The sequence below is a fragment of the Myotis lucifugus genome, unplaced genomic scaffold (assembly GCF_000147115.1).
Source record: "Myotis lucifugus unplaced genomic scaffold, Myoluc2.0 scaffold_0, whole genome shotgun sequence".
NCBI classification, from domain to species: Eukaryota; Metazoa; Chordata; class Mammalia; order Chiroptera; family Vespertilionidae; genus Myotis; species Myotis lucifugus.
Window position 1 is genome coordinate 9148249 of NW_005871048.1, and position 14640 is coordinate 9162888.

Sequence of the window (14640 nt, forward strand, 5' to 3'; positions counted from 1 at the left end):
TAGGTAGTAAACAGATTACTATTTTATTAACAGTCAAATATGTAAAAATATAATTAGCACATCAAGCTTATGGTATCACAGATACATTATTTTAGGATGAGATTAAACTAGGTATTGAATATAAAAGTGAGTTGAAATACATAAACATATTAATTGAATACTGAAATGGGTGGTATATGAATATGGAAGAAATCATGAATGTGAATGACTGGACTTATACTCTGCCTAGATCCTAAAAGTAATCAAGTCATTCCTAAAGGAAATCAAGCAAGACACAAAAAACAAACAAACAAACAAAAATATATAGAGAAAGGTAATAAATAGGTTAAATTTTATGATTTTAAGAACTATGACAGTCTGTGTTCACCTGACCACATAAATTTAATGTGTTATATAATTACTGTAAACATTTTTAAAGTAAAAAATATTATGTAAGTGCCAAATATTTTAAAATATTTTCTCTCTTATGTAATTTTGGGAAATTTTAATTGTAGTAATAATTTGTATTTTTCTTTACATTTTTATCACAATGAAATCAGATGTCATATGAAAGCATCAACTAGCCAAATTTATCACTCTTAATAAGAAGTAAGATACTGTTTTTCCTCAGGCAAAGGGAATTGATTTCTAATTGGGAAGTAGAATTAACAGACATGGATTTTGATTTTCTGAAATGGAGAGGCAATAAGATGTCCCACAAAATGCATTGGGCCAAGAATTACCTGTCTTGGGGGTTAATCTTAGTTTTGTGACTACCTAGCTATTTGACTTTAAGCAAATGGTCTATTTTAAAGAAATCTTTATAAAATAAAGAAGATTAAGGTTTTAAAGAGTTTTTCTTAGTCCTAATTCTCTCTGAATCAAAAATTCATTTTAATCAATTCTCCACCTCAGTAAAGCAGTTTTCAAAAACAATGAATTTGGGTTGTCAATCCTATTTGATTTGTGAGGGGGTGCTAGAATGGGCCCTTTCTCCAGCAATTCTCTTACGTAGGCCCCAAATCCTTCGGGGATATTCCCTGTGCCTCAAGGATGTGAGGGCTGATTGGAGCAAACATACTCTCCTGCCTTCCCCATCTCCAGGCTTAAAGTAATTTTTCCATTTATTCATCAACATCCATCTTAAAGTTAGAAGGTATTAAAAAATATTTGTTTTACTGAAGTATTTTAATTGTTTGCTCTGATTGGTCAAGATTTCATTCAACTACTATTTACATAACATTAGTTTCAAAAAAATAAAAAATTCACCCTAATTAAGAAAGAGGTTAAAGGAGATTGCTATAAAGATACTTTTGAACTTACTAGTAGAACTGGAACTATCACTCTGTCTCTCTCTCATGGGTCATAGTTTCTACTTCCCTTTGTATTTCTGCTCATTATCTGCCTGGTGACTAACTTCTGCTTACAGTTTCTGCTCCCTTTTAACTTCTGCTTGCACATGACTTGCACCTGTCTTGTTACTATGCTAGGTTCTGGAAATATAGCAGTGAGTAAAGTGGCCCTGATCCCTCATGGGGACTCACAATACAGCAGGGGACAGAAGGAGGGAGAGAGAGTTAGAGAGAGAATGCTATGAGACAAACAACAGGCCTTCTAAGTTGAAACATACAAGGTCCAGTGAGAACATACACATACACACGAAGTCAGTGTAATATAAACTGGATCATGATTCATGAGTAGGTCATGAAATCAGTGTAATGGCTTAAGACCTGCATTTTTATTTATATATATATTTTAGAGAGGAAGGGAGAGGGAGAGAGAGATAGAAACATCAATGATGAGGGAGAATCACTGATTGGCTGCTTCCTGCACGCCCCCTACTGGCAATCACATGCTTGCAACCTGGGCATGTGCCCTTGACGGGAATCCAACCCGGGACCCTTCAGTCCATAGGCCGTCACTCCATCCACTGAACCAAACCAGGGCAAGACCTGCATTTTTTACAAAAGAAATAACAGAAAATATCAGAGTAAATCACACTTAGTAAGGAAAAGCATTGTTAAACATTTATTTCAGTTTATATTATCAGTGAATAAACAAAAATTCAGCTCCTAAGAGAAAAACAAGAAATAGAAAAGAAGAAAAATTAGTGAACTAGAGAATATATTAGAAGATGATGAAACTGAAAAACAAAAGGCGAGGAGGAGTATATAAAATGTCAGAGGTAGGGATTGAATTTTAAAGATAGTAGGTGCCTTTTGGGTAAAGACCTCAAAGAACTGAGGGAGTGAAGACAAGGCTGTGTGTGAGTCATCTCTGCAGCCCCAGCATCTAGCCAAGTGTCAGGCACCTTTGTTGGGTTTCAAGATGTCTGCTGAATAATTAATTGGAGAGAAGAAAACAAATTTCATCTAAGGTAAATTTTATAAAAGATGAGAGACAGGCAGAAATGAAAATGACATGTTTGTGGGAAAATGAAGAATCCTACTGAACAGGAACAGAGAGAATGCAAAGTGGAGGGATTGGTTTTAATTACAGTCTTTGAATTGTAAAGAACAGAAATTCATTCAGAACAACTTTCTTAAGATGATAATTATCAATAAGGAAAATAGTGATAGCACAGGAATTCAAGTCTAGTATTAATATAGGCTATCCCTTAATATGCTTTATTTTCTTTGCAACTGTTTCAAGGTGTCTATTTGCTTCTCCTCTAATTACCAACTGGTTCACATACTCTTTACTCTTTTATTCCCATATTTTTTTTTTACCCCATGGATTAAGTCAACATTTCAGCTCACTCAAGGTTCATTATTTGCCCATCTGTCCTCTTTCTACTTCATGACCTTTCTGATTTTGCTCCCAGAGCTAAATGAAAGGCACAAAGATCAACATAACCAGGATAGTGGTTCTGGGAATAATGCTGGAAGGAGAGGATAGGTGTGAAGATTAGCTCTTCATTACATGTAGCTCTTCACTCTAGTCACAGTAGATAATGTACATGCTGTTCTCTCTGCTTTAAATACACAGCTTCAAAAAGTCACTCTTCTATTTTCCCACAGTACCCTGTGTATACCTCTAGTATAATACCTATAATTCCTGCTTGGGATTATCTATTTACTTTGTTATCCTATATAATAAAACCCGAATATGCAAATCGACCAAATGGCGAATATTGACCACCAGGGGGCAGACCTTCAACACAGGAGCTGCCCCCTGGTGGTCAGTGCGCTCCCACAGGGGGAGTGCTGCTCAGCCAGAAGCTGGGTTCACTGCTGGCGAGCGCAGCGGTGGTGGCGGGAGCCTCTCCCACCTCCACTGCAGGTGGGCGGTAAGAAGTGAGGGGTCCCGGACTGTGAGAGCCCTGGACTGCGAGAGGGTGCAGGCTGGGCTGAGGGACCCCACCCCCAGGGCACAAATTTTGTACACCGGGCCTCTAGTGACTATATAATAAGCTTTTCAACAGCAAGGAGAATGAATGAATGACTACATTAGTCAAAAATTTATTTATGGCCCTAACTGGTTTGGCTCAGTGGATAGAGCATCGGCCTGCGGACTGAAGGGTCCCGGGTTCGATTCCGGTCAAGGGCATATACCTTGGTTGTGGGCACATCCCCAGTAGGGGGTGTGCAGGAGGCAGCTGATTGAGGTTTCTCTCTCTTTGATGTTTCTAATTCTCTATCCCTCTTCCTTCCACTCTGTAAAAAAATCAATAAAAATGTGTATTTAAAAAAAAAACAATTTATTTATGCCCTAGTTGGTTTGGCTCGTGGATAGAGCATCGGCATGCAGACTGAAGGGCCCTAGGTTCGATTTTGGTCAAGGGCACATGCCCAGGTTGCAGGCTCAACCCCCAATAGGGGGCGTGCAGGAGGAAGCTGATCCATGATTCACTCTCATCATTGATGGTCTCAATCTCTTTCTCTCCTTCTCCCTTCCTCTGAAATCAATAAAGATATACTTTGAAAAAGAAATTATTGACTTTTTTTTTTTTTTTTGGTGAACTATTCCCAGAGGTACTGCAATGCCGGGTTGATGCATGGAGTGGACGGAGCAAGCTCCTATTCCATCTTCCTATTCCAAAAATACATCCTATATAATAAAACCCTAATATGCAAATTGACAGAACGGCAGAATGACCAGTGGAATGACTGATCACTATGATGCACACTGACCACCAGGGGGCAGATGTTTAATGCAGGAGCTGCCCCCAGACCGCAGGCCCCAGGCCAGCCAAGGCAGGTGCCAGCGGGGTCCCCCAATTGCCTCGCTGGTCGCCCCACAGATTGGCCCTGATTGCCAGCCAGGCCTAGGGACCCTACCCATGCATGAATTTCGTGCATCAGGCCTCTAGTTTAATATAATATCCTTGGATAGAGGACATATCAGATATTAAACTGATAAGAAGAGATACTACACTTGATCTTAGCCAAAGGCCGGGAAGCGATTACATTTATTTTACACTAGCGCACCCATTTGTTCACTCATACATAATTTATTGAGTAGCTATGCGAATGTATAAGGGAGGCACAGGTAAATAGATTGAAAGAATGGGTAGGTCCTTCTACTTCAACCATGGGCAGATCCCAAACTATTACAGGCAGGGAAGAAAGCTCTTACAATGTTTCATATTAATATACTTTTAGACAAAAGAACTCTTTAAGCCTCTAAGAAAAGTGGAAAAAGAGGAAATAGCTAAAGCAATATGACCAGCAGTGGTAATTAACCTGCTTCTAAAATGCTTAAGATGGCTTGGCCAACCAGACTTGATCATAGTGGTAACTCTGGTGTACCACAAAGGCAGACCTGCAGGGGAGATTGAGTCATTATGAACATTTTTGCGACCTGCCTCCTGTGTGACTTACTCCTAAGGACAAGTGAATAGTTTCTCAGTATTTCACAAAATTGGCATAATAATGAACACCAGTCTGGCACCTCATCTCATTCCTTAATGTTTTTTCTATAGTAATGAGGCAGTCAGACCTAACATTTATTTATTTATTTTATTTTATTTTTTAAAATATATTTTTATTGATTTCAGAGAGGAAGGGAGAAGGAGAGAGAGATAGAAACATCAGTGATGAGAATCATTGATTGGCTGCCTCCTGAACACCCCACACTTGGAATCAAGCCAGTAACCCGGGTATGTGCCCTGACCAGCAATGGAACCATGACCTGGTTCATAGGTTGATGCTCAACCACTGAGCCACGTTGGCCGGGCAATTTTTTTAAAGAGTAGAATAGTCTGAGATAGGACTATTTCCTAGATAACTTTACACAGCAAAAACAAAGAAAAGGATGAAAGGCTCTTTTTTTAAAATATTTTTTTATTGATTTTAGAGAGGAAGGGAGAGGGATAAAGAGATAGAAACATCAATAATGAGAGAGGATCATTGATCGGCTGCCTCCTGCATGCCCCCTACTGGGGATCAAGCCCGCAATCCAGCCATGTGCCCTTGGCCAGAATCGAACCTGGGACCCTTCAGTCCACAGGCCAACACTCTATCCAGTGAGCCAAACTGGCTGCAGTGGTCGGCAAACTCATTAGTCAACAGAGCCAAATATCAACAGTACAACGATTGAAATTTCTTTTGAGAGCCAAATTTTTTAAACTTAAACTATATAGGTAGGTACGTTGTTATTAACTAAATTAGGGTACTCCTAAGGCTTAGGAAGAGCCACACTCAAGGGGCCAAAGAGCCACATGTGGCTCTCGAGCCGCAGTTTGCTGACCACGGGCTAGGGCATGAAAGGCTCTTTTAAGCATTTTGTTAACTTCTTAACTTGGGTTTTATTTTTCAAATGTTTTTCACCTATTAGAAAGAAGGCATGTGAGGTATTACATGATGTTCAGCACATTGCATGGCATAGAGGAGATCAAAACAAACAAAACAGAAACACCAGCTGCATGACCCAGGCTGTACCTTCTAGGAATGCACAATGTATTAATTTTTATGGTATCATTAAAGACTGAGGTTTTTCTGTTTTTCATTCTGTCATCTTCAGCATGTTGGTTCATGCTCTGAGGCTTGTCCCTTCTGACCACAAAATGATATAAGATGCTATATCATCAAGTTGAAGAAGAGTAATTTTCTTCCATGGGCCTATTATTATCAGCTAGGAGAAACTTCTGCTGGAAAACCCCTAGTAGGCTGCTTGTCATGTGTCTGGACAAAATTGCTTCACATGCCCACACATAAACCAGTTATTGGCAAGGGGAATGGAATGGCAATAACTGGCACCAATCAATATCACTGGGGCTTGGGACTTCAGGTGTTCAAATGGCAGGTTATAGTCAAATACAGCTAAAGGGAAGAAGGGGGAAGGGAAGCAAAGCAAAGAAGAAAGGAAATAAAACATAGGAAAACAGAAAAAGTAAATCTATCTATAGAGCAAATGTTCTATCTGTAAATGATCTTTATGAACCATGTACACTAGCAATGCGTCATGTGACCCACAATTCCATGCTGCCAAGGAGCAAATGTAGGAATAAATAAGCAATGCAGTCCTGATTTTGATCTCAGGCAAAAAGGAGGTAATATCATTTCATTAACTGAGCGATTTGTAAAAAAAAAAAAGTTTGATATAGGAAAGGAAGCCTCTTGTTTGCTTGTCATCTCTGGTTCAGTTTGATAATAAAAATAAATAAAAACAGGAGCATTCTCAGATCAGAACCAGTTTAATAACAATGGTTTTTCACCTAACGAAATATCTCTCAACCTTATAGAAAATAAAGAAAAACGTAAGTCTTTGCTTTAAGTTTGCTATAAAGTTAACACAAAAACATAATGGAGAAAATGGTAAGCCTAGCATAAGGAAATCTGTATTAAAAATCAGTTATGAAAAATTTTAAAAATCATGGGGTAGCCATTCACAAAAGTATTCACAGTAGGACTCTTTACATAAAGTCTACGTACTTCATTGTAGACATAAAAATGATATTATAAATTAGTGGGAAAGATCCAAACCTCTTAAAGTAGAAATTCCCTTTGATCTTCTGTATTTGTTTGTATAGAAAATTTCTTCATAAAGAGCCTTTTTGGTGAAGAACAGAGAGTACAATTATTTATGAAGCTGTCCTTTAATTCAACCAATGAGTTTAATGGAAAAGGTTTCCTATGACTTCCTTTGTCAGTCTCTGAAGTACCCTTCCTCTTCTAGTTGAAGACGTCTTCCCTCTCAAGTCCTTAGCTGTGTCTGGGACGCTGAGTAGATCCATTACCAGGAACCAGGATGCTGGCATTTGCCTATTTGACTATAACCTGCCATTTGAACACCTGAACTCCCAAATGATTCATGTGAAACAAACCTGAGTTTACCATAACCTTTAGATTTGGCTGTTGTCTTCACTCATTTAGGGAAAGCTTTCCAATTTCTAGCTGGGTTTTGAAATAAAGACATGGATTCAAGTCCTAGTTCTGCTACTATTTTTAGTGAATGAGTAAAGATGGATTGTCCAATAAGCGACTCTAGGAATTCTCTCTGGGTTGTCTGGATGAACTAGCTTCAGGGAACTCCTCCCTCTCCCCTTACCAGTGGAAGGGGCTATGTCTCAAATAATGTGTGGCACGACCGATTTTCTTTCTCCTCAATGGGAAGAGTTGCACCCCAAACCAACTCTCCACAGGAGCTAACAACTATTGTTTACAGATAACTGGCCTCTAAGCTCAGACCACTTAGTGCCCAAGCCCAGACTTTATGTCCTTTACCTATAAAAAAGAACAACAAGGCGTAAAATCCCTCTCTTGAAGCACTGCCCTGTTATGCATCACACTTGACCCTACTGAGCTCACCTCTTTAAGAGATGCCCAGAGAATGGGGGGCCCTTTTGCCTGTGCCATACACACAAGGGATATGCTGATGTTTGCAAAAGCCCTTGGCTTTCAGTGTGATATTTAACTTCTTTGACCTTTTGTTTCCTTATCTGTGAAAAAGGAAAAAACAATACTTATCTCACAGGATTGTTTTGAAAGTTAAATTTATCTAATCATTCAACCCATGCAGGAAACACTACTGAGTTAGCTCTCATGTACACTTTTGCTGCACGGATTAAAAATCACCTTTGAGCCCTAGCCAGTTTGGCTCAGTGGATAGAGTGTCAGTCTGGGGACAGAAGGGTCCCAAGCTCAATTCCGGTCAAGGGCACAAGCTTGGGTTGCAGGCTCAATCCCCAGTAGGAGGCAGCCGATCAATGATTTGATTCCCTCTCATCACTGATGTTTCTATCTCTCTCTCCCTCTCCCTTCCTCTCTGAAATCAATATATACACACACACACACACACACACACACACACACACACACACACACAAGAAAATCACCTTTGAGCGTGTTGTGGTGTCCTGAAAAGTGCATGGACTTTTGAATCACAGATTTGGCTTTACATTGTGACTTTGTTGCTTTGTGCCCCTGTGACCTTGAATGAAAACTTAACTCTCTGTACTTAAGAGAACACATGAGTAATGGGGGAAAAAGGAGGACCTATGCAATACTTTCAACAATAAAGATTAAAAGAAAAAAAGAGAAAGTGTGTGAGTACTAAATAAGATTATGTCTATAACAAGATTGAGTACATTTGGTACCTAGTACATGCTTAATACATTTTTTATTTGCCTTCCTGATTTATGCTGCCCTTTCTCCCTTCTTCCTTACTTCCACGGATTCTTGCTTGCTTCTTATTCCTTCCTGACTTCTCCTTCCTTGTTTCACTTATCCTGACTCTTACCCCCTCCAATTATTTCTCAAACTAATATGAAATGCTTTCCCAAATTCCACAAATTCCTAATATGCTGCATGGAATGCAGAAGTGAGTCCTTAATTGATGTGGGCATAGAGCTGGGTGCACTTTCTGGCCTAGGCTATGAATTTCATCCCATCTGTTAAAATATCTAAGGGGATAAAAATCTCAACCTTGAAATTCTTTGAGGAACAAACACTTCCCACCTGACAGCTTTGAGCCCCAGAGAGCATTTTGGTTTAACACAGTAATTTTCAACCCTTTTCATTTCATGGCACCCATAAACTAATTTCTAAAATTCTGTGGCACACCAAAAAATACATTTTTTGCTGATATGACCAAAAATAAGTATAATTTTTATTCATTTACACCAGACAGCTATTGTTGTGTTGGTGGTAGTTATTTTTTAATTTGACAATCTCAGGAAAAAGAGATCAGTGCCCCTGACTAAATAGTCAAGTATTGCATGTTTTTAAAATTCTTGCCGGCACACTGTTTGAAAATTGCTGGTCTAACATGTCATCTGTTGCCAGTTTCTCACTTGATCTAACAATGACAAGTCATATGCTCCTACCCTGGCTCTCCCTTAAAATGTATCTGTGTTTTGAATTTAAGTACTACATAGGGGAAAATATGAACTTTGCTTAAAAGCATCCTAGCATCTATCTTTTGCTCTTTAATCCTTAAATATAGCTGAGGGAAAATAATGCAAAATTTTTAAGCAATTTTTTAATGTTGAAGTTACATAATTAGTATATAGAGTCAAAATCCTTGGACATAGAGAGAGGACAGATTTTTTCATCTATTTCCCTCAAAGCAACAACCCTTCATGTGAGCTCCTATAGTAACCTGCAAGGACCTTGAGCTCAAAAAAACAGTGACTTTCATTAGCCTATCCTTGACACAGTGAACTTATCTATTAACACGGAGCCTCAAAATGTCACTAGAATTCATCCTAATACTAAAATATGGAAGCAGAAACCACTGTCATAGAATTATGGAATTCTAGAACCACTATACTCCTCAGAAACAATCTTCTATAACCTTCTTATTTTACAGCTAAGGAAACTGAGGACCAGACATTTTAAGTTGCTAATAAAAGATCTGAAAGCAAGCAGTGCTAGATAGAGCAAATTCCCTATTTCCTTTAATTTATTTTTCTTAAAGGTACACTATAAATAATTAGGAGAAGTAAGGCTGTAATAGTGTTATCTATTGATAATCACCCATGCTAGGCAGAGCATAGTACTTATGCTTCTTCTGTAGACTTAGAACAGTTAAAAGTGGATATCTTTTATTTAGACAATTGGGGAGATCTAAATAAGTTCTATAGCTTAGATAACAGAATAAAATCTATGTTAAAAGTTGTATGTGGTCATATAAGAAAATATCCTTGTATTGGGGAATTATATACAAGTATTTAGGGGTAATGAGACGTTATGTCTGTAGTTTACTTTTAGATGGTTCAGAAAGTGTGTGTGTGGGAGAGAGAGAGAGAGAAGTGGCTTGAATTAGAATAACAAAAAGATGAAAAGAAATGCACCAGACTAAGGATGTAATTTAAAGTAGTCAAAAGACTGGTTGATGGTTTAGACATACTATAGCTAAAGCAAAAAAGAATCATGGGACACTCACATATTTTTTTAGTTGGACTGAGTGATTGAGATAGGGAAGACTGGGGTGATGAACATGTTTGGTAGAAAGTAGCACCAAAAGTATGCCAAGAATTCTATTTTGTCCGTGCCATACTTCAAGTACCAACATTGAAATTATGTAGAGATATCAAGTATGTGGTTGGATATAAGAATCTGAAATATTAAAGGGAAGACAGGGATGGAAATATAGATTTGAAATTAATGTGATATTAAGTGCTTTTTTAAAATTTTATTTTATTAATATTATTTTTTAATCCTCACCTGAGGATATTTTCCCATTAATTTAAATATATATGTATATATATATATACTTTATTTTAGAGAGGAAGGGAGAGGGAGAGAGAGATAGAAACATCTATGATGAGAGAGAATCATTGATCGGCTGCCTCCTGCATGCCCCCTACTGGAGATCAAGCCTGCAACCCGGGCAATGTGCCCTTGACCAAAATTGAACCTGGGACCCTTCAGTCCACAGGCAGATGCTCTATTCACTGAGCCAAACCAGCTAGGGCTTTCCATTGATTTTTAGAGAGAGGGAAAGACAGAGAAAAATATTGATGTGAGAGAATACATCGATTGGTTGCCTCTTTCACCAGCCCCTACCAGGGCCCAGGCCTGTGAGGAACCTGCAACCAAGGTACATGACCTTGACCAGAATTGAACCCGGGACCCTTAGGTCTGCAGACAGACGCTTTGTCCACTGAGCCAAATTGGCCAGGGAGATGTGCTTTTGATGAAAAAACAAAAACACAGAGATTTGATTGTACCCTAGAAATACCTGGAGGTTACCTCATTTAAGAAGGGGCAGCAAAGAAAATGAACCATCACTATGCTATGTCTAGTTTTTACTACAGCTAGCACCATGAATGCTTTTCAAATTCATTTGATTGTATTATAGTCTTCCAAGAGGTCTGGAACATGAAGGTGACCATTGGTGATTCTATATTCATTTTTAGCTTATTGTTCCTGGGACATGACTGGAGGTGAAAGGAATGGAGAACATATGAACAGGGAAAGTCCGATATTTCTCAAAACAAATGTAATTCATTGAAATAGCATATACAGTGGGGCCTTGACTTACGAGTGTCCCGACTAATGAGTTTTTTGAGATACCAGCTGTCTCTCCGCTGATTTTTTGCATTGAGTTGACAGAGTAATTTGAGTTAAAGAGCTCCTTAACGAGCTTGGTCTCGGAACGAATTAAACTCGTAAGTCAAGGCCCCACTGTATAAAGCGGACATCTGTAATATTTTCAACAATAAAGATAAATTTAAAAAAGGAAATAGCATGTATATGACTTAACAGCAATAGAATTCCAAAATAAATATCCTTTTAATTTCATTATAATTCCTTCCTCAATATTCCTGCAAAGATAAATATATATAGCCTTGCTACTGACATAACCCTTCAAATAGTTTAAAATAGAACAGCATTCGGATTCCATGCCAAAGCAGATGGAACTGTCAGAGTAGGCAGTTAGTTATTAACGAAAGAGAAAGGAGGCAGACATCTGGTTAAGCCTGATTAAGTCAGGAAATGAAGTTTCAGTCACCCTGGGGAGTAACCAGCATCATTTTGGACAACATCCCCTCTAGTCAACAAGGCAGGAAAGTCAGCCTTACAATTACCCCAAGTGGTTACAGGCTTGGGGGGCGGGCTTCACAAAATGGCAAGGGGAAATTCCTTTCACTAAGTGCATGCATAGTAGAAGCCAAGATGAAGCAGAGGGATTCTTTTTACTAAGTGCATATATAGTAGAAGCCAAATAATGAAACAAAACTATGAAGCATGCACAGTAGAAGCCAAAATGGTGACCATAAAGGGGGAAGAGACTAACCTGGGAAAATCTGAGAAAAGGATCTGATTGGAGAATGGCACAAGATCTCAGAAAACCTAGGAAAGAGATTGGATGGGGGTGGGGGGGTGGGGATGGCACAAACAAAAGCCTGGGAAAAGCCAGGAACCCAGCTCACATCCTCCTTGGGGCACATCCGTGTCCTTTTCTCTCTTGGACATGTACTTTTTGCCTTATTTTCTCCTAAACTCTAAGGGTCCCTGTAAGACTTGCAACCAGAGGAGCAGCGAGCAATGGCAGAGCACTCTTTTGCCTCTGTAACATCCTTTCTTGTGTCCATGCAGACACTACCATAAAGCCTGCCCACTCTCTGTTCCTCTGAGAGTGTACTATCTCTTTTTGCTCTAATAAATCTGCCACTATCATTTAAATCTCTTCTTACATGAGTGTCCCTGAAATTCTTCCCCCAAGACACTGTGGAAGAACTGCAGCCTCTGGTACCAGAAATATAACAAAGCCCTGGTGTTATTTCTAAAATTATAACACATTTATATAGCACTTTATAATTTATAAAGTCTTTTTAGCAACATTATCCCATTGTTCTTCCCCACAGCTTTGCAAGGTAAATAAGATATATATTATTATGAATAAGGAAAAATGACAGCCTCTGGAAATGAGGTAGCTTGTTTAAATTAAAATGACTATTTTAAGTGACAAGACTATGCTTAAAAGCTAGATCTTCTAACTCTGGGGCTAGTTCTCTTCCTCTGATACCATAAAGCTTCTTTCCTTTTTTTATAACATGGTTAAGTAGATATTTGTTTCCTCGATTTCATATTGCACAGAACTGAGTTAACTTACAGTGAAATGAATGCCTTGACATTATGAAATTATAAAATTATATATATATATATATCAGAAAGAGCTAAGATCAGAATTTATATTTCCCGAGTTGCTGTTTCCACTGATGATTCAGCTAGAGATGTTTATCACTGTAAATCACGGTTTTTGCTACATAAGTACTTTGAGCCAAAACCTCTGAGCAAAATATGCCTGACATAAATTCTCTTATGAATGGTTATAATTCAATTTCTTACCATATTTACTGCATTTTTTAAGTTTCCAAAGAGATAATGTTTATATTACATAAACGTGCATGTTTTTAAATACCTTTTGCAGAAGGAAGTTTAAAATTGCTGAAGCAGATGTGACTATTGCCAAAAAAAAAAATGAGGAAGTTAAACAAAACTAAATATAAAAATGTTAGAATATCAGATGTTAGAATGCTTGAGTGGATGCATTGTGGCAGTCACACTTGGGACATCTTACATTTTACATTTTGGAGACATGTTTTACACAAAGGCCCTATTTACTGAAAATGCTCTTATATGGGTATATGATGGGTGATCTATTTTTGTTTTAGAAGAGGCATGAGTGCAGTTTAAGACTAGCCCAAAGAATCACACTGTACTAGATGTTTATAGACACTGATAAAATTTCTCACAACCTATATACCTCATTAATACTGATAATTATGCTTAAAATAAGTTGAGTCCTATATGTATCATTATTCTCTTTTTACCAGAAGGAAATAGGTTCAGGGAAATTAAAATAAGTTTCCTATTATCACACAATTAATAAATGATGAAGAATTAGTAATTATTTAGCTTGTTTATATCTCTCAATGAAACAAATAACATATTTTGAGAAATCAAGTAAATTATAATAACTATTAGAAATGTTTTTTTTTATCATGGTTTCCCCAGGGCAGATGTCTGGCTGGGCCTATGCTCTTGCTGGAACTCATGCTGAATTAGCACCTCCTTCCTCTAGCCACACCCAGGGCTGAGAGCTGATCTTCACTTGCTTATGTTTACCTTTGAGACAAGAAATTTAGTCTCTAACATAGAAAACATAGGAAAAACTGAAAATGCAAAAGAATAATAGATTTATTTGCAGAAATAAACATGTTCTTGGAACTAAAAGCCAGAGCATGGCAGGTCTGCAAACACTCTGGATCTCTGGCCTTCTTCCACTTGACCTCTGCCTGTTCAAATTTGTTTTTTCTTTCCAAACTTCGGATAAAGCTAGCGATGGATGTGCTGCCTTTATTGGACGGGGTTTCATAGTCAGTCTTCCCAGCACTGAAAGGCTGAGGTTGAGAGACCTCTGTTTAAGTCTGTGAGAACATTACTAGTAAGTTCAGACTGCAGTTCTGTCTCAGCATCTGTGGGGGTGACCTCAGCCCAGGTGGCACAGAGCCCACGCTGGTGTCCGGGGTGTGCTCCCTGCAGGCCCAGCTCACCATAGATGCCTCTTCTCCTGAGTCTCTGCCACCTTCCCCGGTCCTCAGGCTAGAAGTTCTGGTTTCTCTCAGAATCTGAGATGCCTCTCCCCCCATGCGCTGTGCCGAAGCTTCACATAACTGGGTGGTTATTAGGGCAAAGTGGAAAGAGTAAAAAAAGAGAAAAATAATCAGGATTCCCCCAAAATTGTGGAAAATGGGCCCTGGCCCAT

At 38.5% G+C, this 14640-nt stretch overlaps 1 pseudogene; it reads right to left on the reverse strand.

Moving 5' to 3' along the window:
• Positions 1 to 4265: 4265 nt before the first annotated feature.
• LOC111825630 lies at positions 4266 to 4385 on the reverse strand (annotated as a pseudogene).
• Between the last annotated feature and the right edge of the window lie 10255 nt (positions 4386 to 14640).